The sequence below is a fragment of the Lytechinus variegatus genome, chromosome 1 (assembly GCF_018143015.1).
Source record: "Lytechinus variegatus isolate NC3 chromosome 1, Lvar_3.0, whole genome shotgun sequence".
Taxonomy (NCBI): domain Eukaryota; kingdom Metazoa; phylum Echinodermata; class Echinoidea; order Temnopleuroida; family Toxopneustidae; genus Lytechinus; species Lytechinus variegatus.
In genome coordinates this window covers 33,916,583-33,932,997 of record NC_054740.1, presented here as the reverse complement: position 1 = coordinate 33,932,997, position 16,415 = coordinate 33,916,583, and the positions used below count along the sequence as shown (strand labels likewise).

At 33.6% G+C, this 16,415-nt stretch overlaps 1 long non-coding RNA gene across 1 annotated transcript; it reads right to left on the bottom strand.

Moving 5' to 3' along the window:
• Positions 1-10,078: 10,078 nt before the first annotated feature.
• On the bottom strand, positions 10,079-13,739 carry LOC121406419. Its single transcript, XR_005968798.1, has 3 exons — positions 13,655-13,739; positions 12,504-12,641; positions 10,079-10,153 (listed from the first exon to the last, which is right to left on the bottom strand). It is a non-coding gene; the product is annotated as an uncharacterized LOC121406419 (long non-coding RNA).
• Between the last annotated feature and the right edge of the window lie 2,676 nt (positions 13,740-16,415).

Here is a 16,415-nt window from a genome sequence, read left to right as displayed (position 1 = left end):
ACAACTCTGATTTTTTTTTGGTCCACTACCTTTTTGTTTACTTTTTTATGATTAAGTGCCATAACTTAACAATGTATGAATCATCATAGTACCTTTGGGTTAAGCTATCAGATAGGTCATAATGCTGTTGAGTTGGTCACATGAGCACAAGAATTTAAATTGAAATTATTCCTTGTCAACCATGTACACTGCATTTATACACTACTTTAACTCTTTAAAGAAAAGTCAGAATATATTTTTTTTCAATATACATGTATTGTTTATGAATCAAGCCTAAATTGTCACAGCTAAGCCAATTTTAGACGTACTTGTGATTGATATCAATTATTCAGTTGGAAATTAGAGTCTAGATAAAATTGAATTTAGGTTGATTTTAAAGTAATACAAGATTTTATAAGCCAGGGTCCATTTTATCATCTTGTTTCTTAATCATAGCAGTTTAGTAGGATATGATGATTCCCCTAAATTGATTTATCCCTTGTCCTATGCAAGACACCTTAGCTTTTTAATTGTGTTTCACATATTTTATGAGAAACGGGTCTTTGCTGTATTGAAATAAGAACATTATACTTGTAATTTTATGTTCATGAAATATTTACAAACAATTGTGTACCTGTACAAAAAGATGTCTGGTAAAAAACAAAATCCATCCCATATTCACAAAGAAAGTGATTTAATGTTGTCATGTGATCTACACTTAGATTCCCTGGTCCTACTTAACTATTTTGATGTGGGGTGTAATAGAAATGACACAAGCCTCCAGTAAATTGGAAATCATTCATTTGTAAGGTAGTATTACTGTTAGCAAATAGTTAGGTAACATAGTCATTTTAAAAATATCTGGTTGAAGATTTAGGCTTCAAAATGATATTGATTAGAACTCCAAATAAATGAGATCTGAGGGACATTTTTAGATCACATTATAGATGTCTTTATATCTCTTATCATTTATAAAGAAAGTCATCCAGCCACCAAAAAAAATATATAAAAAAAATGAAAAAATAAAAATGATGTAAATTTTGTGTAAATTTGTTAGGTCAGTACTGATGTACTGGTTCAGATTATTATATGATGATGTAGATGCTTTAGAAAGCTAAAATTATGGAGATGAAAGATTTGTTCAGACATGACACTATAAAACTCATGAATGAAGCTCAGCATTGTGAAATTTGTCATTTGGATGTGAGATGGTAAAGAACAGAGGAGATGCAAGAAGCCTTTTGTTGTCATTCTATAAATATCTGCACAACAAGTTGATTCAAAATATGTTTTGCCAAGAGTTATGCGGACAAAATTGTGGCATCAATTGTCCCATGACTCACAACATCATTATCATGAAATCATTATGATGTCAATTAGAAATAATTTATGACATAATGATATCAATATGGTGTGTTTTATAGGTTTAACCCTAAATAGACTGGGCTATTTCGACACCTAAGAAGACTGGGGGGGGGGGGCTGATTCAGCCCCCCCTTATGATCTCGATCGCGACGAAAATTGGCACGCGCGTTACCCATGGCATTATCTACAAAAGTATAACATCAAATTCTGCAAAAAATCTTGTGTCTCATTAATTATGCTAATTTATGCGTAAAATCATAAGTTTGCTCTAATTAATAAAATAATGCCCCTGAAATGCTAATTTTTGTTTCACATACTCTAGATAGGCATCTAATCATATTGATTTAAAAAAAAATTCAAAATCACATTTATTTTCTTATGTATTCTATTGTTTTTTAAATTTCTTATGTATTTCTTTGTTTTTCGACTTTTTGTTTTTTATTGGTTTTTTCAATGGAAATTGTTGGGGACTTTATTTTGACCATAAAAAAGATAAAATTAATTGATTTTCAGCAGTAAAAGGAAAAATAATGATGCATTTGTGAATATTCGCTAAGAACACTATTTGCATTGGATTTGTACACAAATTCACGTTTTTGAGTAATTTTGGGTCTGCATGCACTTACAAAATGTTGCGTAATTTTGGAACCGCGTACCTGGGGGTCACAATTTTGGTCTCAAAAGTTATGCGAGACTTGAAAGTAAAAAGTCAGCGAGCGACGCGGTCAAAAAATTTCGCGCGGCGGATTTATTGCGAAAAATGTCGAGGGGGGGGCTGAATCAGCCGCCCCCCCAGTCTTTTTAGGGTTAAGCAATTCTTTTAGCAGCTCACAGTATATTATGCATGTTTATTAGCATAAGTGTTTTGTCTCACCATGCCTAAACACTTAAAACGTTGGCGAGCTTTGATGTCTCATGTCTGAACAAGACTTTACGGAGACGAAGAAGTCAACTCGTTTTGTTGCTGTCATTTTTATATAAAGTATATATCTTTAATTATGTACTTGTCTAATGTTGAGAGGCATGTGGAACTGTGTCTTGGAACACCTAGAATGTTTTTCTTTCCTCGTTTATTCTTGCCCTTGACATGCTTTCTTAAATGTTCCATCTTATCAGAGTAAGATGAGATGCAATGAAGATTTCAAATAACAATAAAAATATGACTTCTGTATTCATTCATAAATATACAGTATTAAAGGTTATCAAGAATGATAGCAGGTTAATTTTGGTGATCTTTTTTTTTTGAGGCACTACCTTCCGACCAAATTTCTAACTCTATGATTTCTGCCTCTTGTACATCTTGCACAGGAAATGGAGTTTCTGATGCATTGTGGGGTATTTCAGTCAACACATACATACAAACATAGCAAGCAGCAGATATGTCAGGGGCCTGTATAATACCATTTGTTTATTCGGGAACTGATTTAGATATAAGAAACAGGATCTTGAATCGCAATCGCAAGCCACACAAACACGCCTGAACAATGGGTTTCCGACATTTGCATGCTCATTGCCTCTGCACTGCTTTGGTATGACCCAAGAAGTAAGGGTCAAAGCATCCCAAATTCACAAAGGTGGTTTTGAAATCCAGTGGTTTGAACCCGTGATTTATGTAAATTTCCTGTATGAATTACGCTTATTTACCGCGAATATTAAAAATTGTCCAATGATGATGTACGCTTTTGTCAGTGCGCCAAATTGATGCCTGTTGCCATGGTTAAGTATGCTATTTTATTAATGAGTCCACTGTTTTGAATTAAAGAGTCCACTCTTCAATCAGAGGACTGATAAATAAAATAGCGTACTTAACCATGACAACAGTTGTCAATTTGATGCACTGTGACAAAAGCTCGCATCAGCATTGGAATTTTTTGATATACGCGGTATTTAAGCATAATTTATACAAGAAATCTGCATAAACCATGGGTTCAACCAATGGTTTTCAAAACCACCTTTATGAATTGGGACCATAATGTTTATCCAAATATGAAACTGTAGTGTGAAGCTGAAGAATGAAAGGCAATTTGTTGTGCTGTATCTCTTTTCCACAAGTTGTTTTGCAGTGACACAGGAACATTTTGAGCAGACAGAACTCTTTTGAGGGTTGAACCATTGTTACTGCTATTATGATTGTTCTCTGGTATATACTGTAATAATAATAATAATTGGCATTTATATAGCGCCATCTATCTAGAAATATTTTATTCCGAGGCACGTTGTGATTATTATTACCCTGGCTTTAGCTCGAGCTGCCTTTGAGCGCTCATGCATTCAAGGAAATAATCCTGCCGGGTACCTATTCACCTCACCTGGGTTGAGTGCAGCACAATATGGATGAATTTCTTGCTGAAGGAAATTACGCCATAGCTGGGATTTGAATCCAGGACCCTCGATTTCAAAGTCAGAAGTCTAATCCACTGGGCCACAACGCTCCACGCATACACTGCACACACACGCTTCCATTTCCCATTTTGATCACATGGTAAAAACTCAGTATATTGTGAAGGGAAATTTGATATAAAGTGACTATGCGTGAATTCATTGAAGTTTATTCAAATTTGTTATGAATAATGGTATGCACTGTCACCTACCAATGATATCAATTGATTATTACTAGAAATAGAACCTATACTGAGTAATCTTGTTTTACATTTGAAACAAGGTGAACTACAATAGTGTTGATTTATTTTCAATCTTTGATTATTCAATCCAGTATTATTTATCATTTTAGCTTCATTTTTATTATTTACAAACATGATGGAATGTACTGTTGTATACATGTATGCAAACATGAAAGACTCCCTGTAGTATATGAACTTCATGTTAAAGGCGAATGAAACCTTTAGAACAAGATAGCTTGTGTGAAAACAGAAAAATCAAAGAAACAGATCAAAGTTTGAGGAAAATCAGACAAGTAATGAGAAAGTTATGAGCATTTGAATATTGCAATTGCTAATGCTATGGAGATCCTCAAATTGGCAATGCGACAAAGATGTGTGATGTCACTTGTGAACAACTCTCCCCATTACTTCAGTATATATTTCACTTAAATTGCTCTTTTATCACATCTATCAGTAGATCATGTGCTCTTTCTACATGAGGGCATGTAATACAGATTTTCAAAAAATACATCATGGATTAAGAGTTTGTATTACCATTAGAAAGAGCAAAAAGAGACATTTTGAGGTTATTTTATAGTCCATCAAAGGGAAAGTTGTTCACATGTGATATCACACATCCTTGTCGCATTGTCAATGGGAGGATCTCCATAGCATTAGTGATTGCAATATTCAAATGCTCATAACTTTCACATTATTTGTCTGATTTTTCTCAAACTTTCTCTGTTCTTATTCTTTGACTTTTTTTTGTTTTGACACAAGCCTACTTGTTCCAAATGTTTCATTCCCCTTTAATACACTTCATGTGTATTCCTCATAAAAATAGTCTATGTTTATCATGCATAAATAATCATTAAATTCATATACTCTGAATTTCCAGTCATTATAATGTTAAAATAAGCTGGATTTGTAATCTTTAATTTACCATCTCAGTTTTATTTTTAGCGTATTATTGAATATGCTGTGACGGGTTTACACCCAGATGAAACACTATATAATTAGGTGACTAGTTATGAACATTCAGTAGTTAATACATACTGTAACTGGTTTGGTACCAAATTCCTAAATTAACAAAAAACACTTTGTAGAATTAGGTTATTGGTGTTGAACATTCAGTAGTTCATATGCTGTGACTGGTTTGACACCAAACAAAACACTTTGTAGAATTATGTGACTGATGTTGAACATTTAGTGTTCCATACGCTGTAACTGGTTTAACACCGAACATGAGACACTTTGTAGAATTGGTTGACTGTTCAGTAGTTTGTATGCCGTCACTGGTTTAACCTCAAACACCTGAATCACTTTCTAGAATTTGATGATTGGTGTTGATATGCCAGTAGTTTATACGCCATGGCTGGATTTACACCAAATATCCAAATGAATTTTGGTAATTTGGGTGACTTGTCTCAGTTTATACTTCACAATAATCACTGTTGTCTTGAAATGTCCCTAGAGGCCAAAATCGATGAAAAGTCACATGAAAAATATAATTCAACTATGATATTGAATTTCTTTAGTCTAACACATTTCCATGGCATCGCCTGATACCTGATTGTGTTGTCATGTTTCAAAATAAAATTCATCACATTTTTTTAAACCCACCCTTATAGCCTTTAAATATGTTTATCTTAAATTTTTTTTTGTCTGTTGAAATCCCTTTTGGGACGGTTCATGAAAATGGCGACAAATCAATTAACACTTACAGGAAACTGATACCACTTTGAGAATGTATTGCAGTGCTCCAGAAATGTAAATTCTGGATTGCTAATCAAAACCACAAAAATCTTCTGTTACTCTCTTTCGTGATCTGTTTTTTTTTAATTAGGTAAATTTGCTTGATTTCATTTTAAACAGAAGCAACATCTACTGTGTGCAGTAGATATTATTGAATTGATACTGCAGATGGAATATAGATGATATATATATGTTCCCATGGCTTAACCTTATCAAGGAGCCAGCAGTTTGTGTTTTATGTCTGTTGTGACGTTGATTTGCACAAATATGATGTTGATAATATCCGTACAGGTTGCAGGCATGTTGAGTGTTGTTTTAGCCTGTTATTTTAATTCAAGAAGATGATATCATGTGTTGAAAAATAGAACTTTATAAGATGTCGATATATATAATTATAAAAGGTCTATTGTTTATCACTATGATGATTAGGGCCGACACCACCATAAATTGTATCTGAAATTCAATAACCACCAGAACTGAAAGGAAGTTTGTTCATGCTGTAATCCCCACTTTGGTGATGTTACCTGTTTGAGTTTTACTTTTTTAGATATGATTTTAATTATTTAAGGGTTATATTAACTCCTTTCGTCCCCATGGTTTGTACAGTGTCATGTGTTTTGTCAAAGAAGATACTGTTACCAAATACTGTGTACAAATTGCACTGTTGATTATGTAATAAAAGGAAAGCTCTAAGCAACAGGGACTTTTTGTCTCAGCTGGAAAACATGAAAAAGAACAATGACTTTAAGGTTGATTGTGTTTTCATTGTTAGTGTTAATGTGCATATAACTGATGTGAGGATGGATGGAACAGGGGGGGGGGGGGCGCAGTATTCTATATTGGATAGAGAGATGGTGTCAAGTAAAATGAGAGAAAGAAAATGGAGGACATAATGCATTGCATTTACTTTTATGTATTTTTTGTATATGTATATACACTTTTTCTATTTTTTGTCTTTCATTTCAATTATCCTAGGGGCATTTTGGATGATTGAAAGATATGAATTTGAAAATTATCATTTTGTTCAATATAGGCTTCAATTCATATTGACACTTCATAAATATGAAAATACTATTTCTATATCATTTTTATAGCTATAATTCATTTGAATTTCTATCGCTATAATTCATTTGTCCTTGGATGAACGTAATATTGGACAATGAAATGAATTTGGTCCCCCAAATATAGTTAATATTATTGTTTATCAGAGATACATAATATGCATTAACTCATGTACTAGTATTCAAACTAACAATCCATAAGACTTCTTATAACTTTTACAGGCTCAGTATAATTTATGTATAACTTTTTAAACAAAGCCTGTTTCCGACAAATTTCAAATTTGTCTGTGTGTTGCCAGGCATAGCAACAAGTAATGTACATAACCGGATTACAAGAAATATAATATTCTCTCATATCTCACTCTCTCTCACTCGATTCCATATAAATGCTCTTCCACATTTCTCTAACAAGGGCGCGTTTCATAAAGCTGATCGTAAGTTACGAAAGACTTTAAGAACGACTGGTGAACCTTTCTAACACGCTTAACCAAAGTTCCAATGAATATACTATTTACCACAAGAAAAGAATCGCCAGTCGTTCTTAAAGTCACTCTTCACTTACGAACTGAATTATGAAACATCCCCCTGGTCAGTTAATTATAACTTTAATTTGCACTCCTTTCAAATAATGGACGAAGTCAACTTGCTCAAAGCTTGTCGGACATAACAACAATGCAGGCAGGCTGTTATATATAAAATATTAAATGAAATGACTCTTTACTAAGCGATCAGAGTGGAAAAATGAGAATGAAGTTGTTAAAGGACAAGTCCACCCCAACAAAAACTTGATTTGAATAAAAAGAGAAAAATTCAACAAGCATAACACTGAAAATTTCATCAAAATCGGATGTAAAATAAGAAAGTTATGGCATTTTAAAGTTTCGCTTATTTTCAACAAAATAGTTATATGAACGAGCCAGTTGCATCCAAATGAGAGAGTTGATGACATCACTCACTATTTCTTTTGTATTTTATTGTATGAAATATGAAATATTGTTATTTTCTCGTCATTGTCATGTGAAATGAAGTTTCATTCCTCCCTGAACACGTGAATTTCCATCATTTTAACATTTTTTGCTTCAGGCAAGGAGGTCCTAATCGTCAAATTCGTAAAAATATTGTATAATTCGAACGATAAAAAACAAAAGAAATAGTGAGTGAGTGACATCATCGACTCTCTCATTTGGATGTAACTGGCTCGTTCATATAACTACTTTGTTGAAAATAAGCTTTGAATATTTTACATCCGATTTTGATGAAATTTTCAGCATTGTGCTTGTCTGATTTTTCTCTATTGATTCAAATCAACATTTTTCTCAGGTGGACTTGACCTTTAACAATACAGAATAGGTGTTCACTACGGCAATTTCACAGTACTTTACAAAACTTAATGTGAATATGCTATAATAATATAAATTAGAATAAATATTGTATTTCGACTTGGCGTGTTTAACATAGGAACATTCCCGGTTTAAGCATAATATAATTCACCTTCATTCACATTGCAATACTTAACATTCTACAGTGTTTACACATTTTGTTGAAAATCCTCTTTTTTTCAATTGCATGTATTAATCTTGAAAAGTCTTCTGTGATCATGATATGTTGACTTTGTGTATTTTGTTGGAAATGAGAAGAAAAAATAAATAAACTGAACGGAAACAAGAACTGAAACAAGAATGCATTCAAACTAGATTCCAACTATTCTTTTGTAAGTGAAAATGTCAATGGTTTACGTCATTCCCCTACCACTATCGGGCAACATGCATAATATAATGCATGAAACAGGTATATACGTCAAATGATATATCATGATGGTATATCGGTACAGCAACAGTTCACCAATTGAACATCCGCAAAAAGGAAAAAAAATAAAGTATCAGTTATTTACTGCATGTCATAAATCAAGTGGTAAAATAAAATAGTCATTATCTTCTTCTACAGCAACTCGTTTTTTGTGTGAAAAAGTTAAATACAGAGGAGGAATCAGCCACATGATGATACATTATTACACGAGAATATTTTTACAGTTAATCTAATAACATCTATAGAAATATTTCAGTTATAATTATATTCAAGGAGGAATATTCGTTTTTCGTTAAAAGTGTTTCCCGAGGAAAATGATTGTCTCAGTCTAAAATATCACAGAGTTGTTGTTTTTTTTATATCACTTATATGATTGTTATCGATCACGTTTAGGTATGAGGCAGTTGCAATGTTTCTTAAATATTATCCCCTAGGAAAATAATATCTTCCCTTCCTATTTAGAGAATGGATTTTACCAAGACAAAAGTCTTAATATTTCATGCTATAAGTGCTCTCATCCGTGACCAAATGAAATTATCTCAACATCAAACGTTTTGAGTGAAATTACTCTTATGTTCTCCTTTTTCTAATTTGTTTATAGTGCATTAGGAAAGACAAAAAAAGTCACCCAGTTCAATGAATTATGCGACAGATCCTATAAACCAAAATAATGCAAAAGGTATCCAAAATATATACAGTATCGCTAAATGGTTTCTTACTTATCTGTACAATTTTTATTCTAAATGCAACTTTGAAAATCAAACGCATACCAAAAAGTAAAAAAGGTAACTATATAATAAACACGCCCATCATTAAAGCTTAGGATTATTAAGTTATATATTTTTGTTGTTGTTGTGTTGATGGCAACTTTCTAAATGCCGCGGCGTTTCATAAAGACATACAACCATGATCACTTTGCCATTATGGTAACTCCCATGGAATCCTTGCTTGTTGCTGCCATTATGCATGGGCGGAAATCCCAGGGGGGACGTGTCCCCCCTAATCCAAATAGTAGGGGGGACACAATATCAAATGTCCCCCTACTATTTGTGGTCTTTTATGATGGTAAGAAAAAATCATTCAAAATCGAAATATAACATGTATTTTAGGACGAGATGACCTCACTTTTTGAATGATTTTCCATCCTCTTTTCCCCCCTACCTTTTGGGAGAGATTTCCGCCCATGCCATTATGGCAAAGCTACCACAGTTGTCCGCGTTCTTCTGCTTGTTATAGCCGATGCAACTTATTCACACCTTGTTCTTGCAACACGTATTCATAATGCCCGTAAAGATGGCGAGAGAAAACCAGAAAGCGAAACTGAGCCATGCTGTCGTCTGTGAAGGAAGAAAAAGGAAAATGAAATAAAATATTTCAGAAAATCGCATGACTGCATTTTAGCAAAGAATGTTCGTGATTATAGCATTTCTGGTGTGTTAATATTTTCATCATCAAAATATGTTGGTGGCACCTTATCAACTTTTAAAAATATGAAAAATGATATTTACCTCAGCAGTCACGAGATAGTCGTGGAAGTGAGTTGCATCGGAGGGAGGTAAGTGATATGGCTTTTGAAAATCAATGCATCTACATGTGAGGGAGAGAGGGAGGGGGGAGCGAGGAAAATAAAATTATTTTGTTTTACAACCATAGTCCACACAAAGTATTTGAGCAAGACAAGACTCTTTTTGAGATAAATAAGGTGTTCTTGTAAACGGTTTGAAATCACCTTCAATAGGGTCTATATACATGAAGAACCAACCATGATTGGTACTATATTGAACATGTCGGATGATGAAGTGTAATTATAATCAGTTAATAGGGGTGGAAAAATAATCCACTGGAAATTGTAAAAGACATCTCAGGGATAATAAAACATAATTATTCTGAGTGCCGTGGGCAGATGAGTCCATGAAACTATTAAATATCAAAGGTCGACAAAAGTAACAAGGATCTTATGATCTATGCCACAATCACTGACTGAAGGGGAGGGGGGGGGGGCGCTTTCTATAATTTCATACGGACGATCATAAAGGGCATTTATGATAAGTAAATATATAATAATAATTAAAAAAAATTATTATCATTATAATAAACAACGAGTGTACGTATCATTCGAAAGAATATAGCATACGACTCGTGCTTGATAAGTATATTATTCATTATTTAGCACTCGATATGTTTTTTTCTGATAGGAAGGGGCAGTCTTATTGAGAAAAAGAAGCACAGGTCAAAATTATGAGGCATCTCCCATACAGGTTAAAGAGTAGCGAAAGTGTGACGTCATCATTTTTCTCTTTTTGTACACTCTAAAAAATGAATTGCTAATTCAGCTATTAAAGAGCGTGTATAGTGACTGCACTTCGGAGTGCTGATTTTTCTCGTTCAAATTTGAACTTGACAAATCAGCACTCCGAAGTGCAGTAACTATACACGCTCTTTAAAGGTCAAGTCCACCTCAGAAAAATGTTGATTTGAATCAAAAGAGAAAAATCAGACAAGCACAATGCTGAAGATTTCATCAAAATCGGATGTAAAATAAGAAAGTTATGACATTTCAAAGTTTCGCTTATTTTTAACAAAATAGTTATATGAACGAGCCAGTTACATCCAAATGAGAGAGTTGATGATGTCACTCACTATTTCTTTCGTTTTTTATTGTTTGAATTATACAATATTTCAATTTTTACGAATTTGACGATTAGGACCTCTTTGCCTGAAGCACAAAATGTTAAAATGATGGAATTCCACGTGTTAAGGGAGGAATGAAACCCCGGGGGGCCACTTCCATTCACAAGTGGATAACATGCGCGACCATGGGGTCACGAAAAGCACCCTAAACACGTAATTTCCATATTCTGAAAATGCACCCCTTTACAAGTATTGGCGTGTGAAACCCTACTCTTAACAAGTATTGGAAACAAAACGATATACTCTTGGCAAATATTCCCTGAAATGAACCCCTAAATAAGTACAGGAATGTTTTATTGTTACGGGTCCTTCGGTCGTCGGCTTTACCTTATTTGGTTTAGTACGACCCCATCTTCTACACCTCTCGCAAATCGGACTCTAAACACGAAGTGTTGGGGCAAAAAGGACATCCTTTATAAAACATTTGAATTTTGTTTTATCATCCCCACAAATTCGACCCTAAACACGTAATTTTCCTAGCGAAATAGATACCCTTTTTTCATTATTTTGTGTTTTTGACACCCTTATCACGTTACGTACGTAACGTGCCCTATCGTGAAAAAGACATCCTTTTTACGTGTTTTTTGGTCGTGCATGGTATCCACTCGTCAATGTAAGTGGCCCCTCGGGAATGAAACTTCATTTCACATGCCAATGACGAGAAAAACAAAATATTACATATTTCAAACAATAAAAAACAAAAGAAATAGTGAGTGAATGACATCATCTACTCTCTCATTTGGATGTAGCTGGCTCGTTCATATAAATGTTTTTGTAAAATGAAGCGAAATTTTGAAATGTCATAACTTTCTTATTTTACATCCGATTTTGATGAAATTTTCAGTGTTATGCTTGTTCAATTTTTCTCTTTTTATTCAAATCAAGTTTTTGTTGTGGTGGACTTGTCCTTTAAGAGCTGAATTAGCACTTCATTTTTTAGAGTGTATGTTAGGAACTAGACATTTACTTCAATGGGGCTAATTAAGTATTCATGAGGTCATTCTAAGGCCCCATGGACTTATTCCCATCAAATTTGGGTTATGGGGGTATATCAAAAACGCTGAAATGGAAAATGACGTCATCACTTCGGTATTCTTATTGGGTTATATCAGATTAATCTCATTTGAAATATATACCTATGTATTCTAAGTGTCATGAATTATTTTGGGGGTACTTAATGGATTAAAAAGTGGAGGTAGTGAGACTTCTTTGCGCCCAAAATATATATAAGCCTACAATTTCTTACTCATCATAGAACGGAATGTTTTGATCTACAAGCTCATTGCAAAGTTTATTGAATCCGACGGTGATGATGAACGCTGACGTCATGATTAAGATCGAAACAAGAATATAGAGTCCCCCGGTGAAAACTGGAACCACAGCGCTAAATTCATATTCATAAGATACAAAGTGAATGAGAAATTGAAGAGAGGGGGAGAGGGGGGAGAGGGGGGGAGAGGGGGGGGAGAGGGGGGGGAGAGGGGGGGGGGAGAGGGGGGGGGGGGGGGGAGAGGACGGAGAAGAAGAGGAGGGAGGTGGTTGGGATGAGAGAAAATTTGTTTAAAAAAAGTCTATCGAAAAACCTGATCTGTAGGTCATATTCTTCATTCTATACCTAAAGATTTGTTGTTGTTGTAAATTTGAAGATTGTTTATAATGTTTAAAAGATAACATTCATTTTTAGACACGAGAGACTCATGTTGTGTGGGATACTCAGTCTAATACCTAATTAGTAAAATTTACAATCAAAATTATAACGAACGAAAATCGAGACACATGTAAGAATGCTAATAATTGGTTTCTTTTTCGGTAAAGCCAATTTCAAGTATGAAATTAGATGGAATTTTGTGAATATCCGTGTATATCTTTCTGATAATTACTTAATTCATGAAATGAGTTTAAGGCCCTCAATAATTCAATATAATCAATCAGTCGGGAGGGAGTGATGTGATTTGACAGCCAAAACTTCACATTTTCATGAAGGGTCAACCGATTAATGAAAAACTAAACTTTAGTAAAAACAAAATTATGATATGATAGACCCCTAATAGTTTACATATTTTTCTTAAACACTGACGTGCCTCAAATCTATTTACAAAGGCGTAGAACTAAGATAACCTAGAAGGATATATATTTTTCACAATTAGATTAAAACATTTTGTATCACTCAATCATGCTCATGTATTCAACTTAAAGATTTTGAACGACTGCCATCGTGAAACTTGAGAGACTGGACTCGAATGATAGTAACGGGTCTGTTTCAAAAGAAATTATGGTCCAATTGGGCGAGCGACGGCTCTTATTAGTCCCGAGGCGCAAAATATAGTTGACTTTAAGACAAGTTAATCCTTTAGTCATGGTAGAAATAGGCCTCATATAGGATTATACACATCTTACCTTGTTACAAGTTTCTTCTGTTTGACAAGTTCCAGTAATCTGTAGACTCCTATAATAATAGCGAGGAAAATGGCGACACTCTGCAGATTTATGACAAAATGAATATACATGTTAGGAGTAAAGTAATTTTAATGAAAAGGTCCTCTTATTTCATGTAATTATTTGTTTTTATTTCAAACACAACTGTTTCTGTGTCAAACATAGCAACTCTCTTATCATCCTCCTCATTTGAATTCTTCTTTTCTAAATTTTTCATTCACAATTCTCTCGTTTAGTTTGCATTGTGAACATAAACATCGTAAACATAACTTTATATGATAAAATATAAAAGGATAAGCGGGGAGATGACATAAGCTCGTCATTGCATACTCACGAGGAAACGCAAAGAATTGTTTCACTGAAAATAATGATGCAAGACTTGCCATAACTTTGCAATTCCTTTTCTAATATAGATGATTTTCGTTCAGTAATTTGTTTGTCTAATTTTGTTCTATCTGTTTTAATTGCATGACTTTTCAACCTGTAATATCCCTTAAATGCGCTTATACCACATGTGACAGGTATTACAAATTTAGAATAACCATGAAACTATAACACGACAATAATGTTACTGATATTATGTATATCACATCCACACTTTACAAGCTTTGCTTTTTGGTGGACCCCCTCATTTCCATTTATGCTCTATAGTATACTGTTGTTGTTGTTTTTTTTACGAAGTAAGAATGTCCTTCTGTAAAATTGTACTTGATTTGTATTACTTTATATCACTTTGTATTATGTTTTGAATGGAAATGAAATAAAGAATTGAATTGAATATATAAGTATTTTTCCCATTATTTTCATGTGATAAAGCGTGAAAAATATTGATACTTTTCCCATCATTGTTATTTACTATTTTATTTGATAAAAAGGAATTATTTGAATATATAATTAGGGGTTTCCATCCTATATGTCTAGTCTTGATAAGATCGCAAGATGGATACTTGTTTGCACCTTGTTGTTATAGGCTTTACTCATCATGTTTCAATGATAATTATTTTCTTGCAGCTATTTTAGAATTATAGCACGACATGAATTCAATGTTCAGAAACCCCAAGTTTCCATATTTATTGTTTCTTATGTACACTGTAATACACAAGTATTATTTATTCCGAATTGAGTTGAAAAGTTCCTTTGTTCAATACTTCTTTGAATACTCCAAAAAAAATACTTTAAAAAAAAAGTGATAGTCGATGTGTTGCTCACCTACGTTGGTCTTCGTAATACATTATTTTAATAGGTCATTAAGTTTCCTAGATTACAAACTAGGTGCCTGTTTTTAGGGAGGAAGCCAGGATTGAATTAGAATTTCTATTAAAAAAATTCGGAATCTATCTGTGATATGTTTTAAAATCTAATTTTGTTTTGTTGTCTAAGTGCACTCAAGGGAATTTAGAGTGTATTTATGTTTGTTAGTGGCTTAGAATATCTTACTTTATAGACTGCCGATTGTTATTTGGGGTCTTCTTTTTTTTTTAACTTCGTCGAAAATCATTTTATATTACAAACCAACAAAAAGAAGTTGGGTTCTATGTCAATTACATGCAGGGATTTGTGGATTTGTTTTCCCTTGTATGAACAATTTTCTCTTTTTTCTCTCTCTTTTTGTACATTTGTAATGTTATTGTCCCCCTTCACTCTATGTAAGATTTTTCCCCCCTAAGTGATACGATTCTATATTCTCGAGGTTCTCGATTATTTACCTGCTCTCGCCCTCATTCTTTGATTGGTCGTTATTTCGAATTGTTTATTCTGTTTTTGACACGTTTATTTCATATTCATTCCATATCCTCATTTTTTTTCATTGATGTATGCAAGAAAAACCATCAGGAGAGACGGATACTTAAAGTTTTTGTTATTGTTATCGTTTTTTGTAACCATATATTTTAATTAAGTTTTTCTAAGTATCTTCTTGTTTCCTTTGATATATATTGCTTAAGTAAGTTATCCATGTTCTTAATTAATATCTTAGTTTTTTGTGAGCATTGTGTTTCTGTTTGTCCTGCTGCTCAAATCTGTCCTTCTTTCACTCTTCATCCCATGATTTCTTTTCCTTTCTACCAGTCTTCTAACCACACCGTTGGCTTCAGTAATTCTTCACCGTTTCGCTATGGCTATGCCGAATGATCATATTGCTTTTAACTCTATAACAGACGATGATTTATTTAATTTGTTCAGGTCCTCTCTTAGTCCAAGCAACGCAGCTCAATCAAATTTTTCAGGTACTTATGATGATTCTATAGCGGATCAAATAAATTCATCGGCTGAAAAGTTGCTGCTTAATCTCGGTCAACACGATCCAGCAAATAATCATTTCAGTAAATACATTACAGTTTCTCAATTTGACAACATCACCATGAACTTTAACTGTGACACACTTTCTCTACTTCATCTTAATATAAGAAGCCTGAACAGACACTTTGATGAATTACAGTTGCTTTTAAATAATCCCTCTCCTAAACCATTATCTGTTATAGGTGTAACAGAGACTTGGCTTTCACATGACTCCAACCTTCCACTCTCTATTGACAATTATAACCTTGTTACTAAAAACTGTCAGGGGAGATTGGGTGGAGGCGTCGCGTTGTATATTCTTCATAAATTCCGTTACTTTGTCCACGAAACAATTTCAATTAGTAATGATATAATGGAATCTCTTTTTCTAGAAATTGAAGTTCCAGGCGGTAGGAATGTTATTGTAGGTGTTGTTTACCGCCCT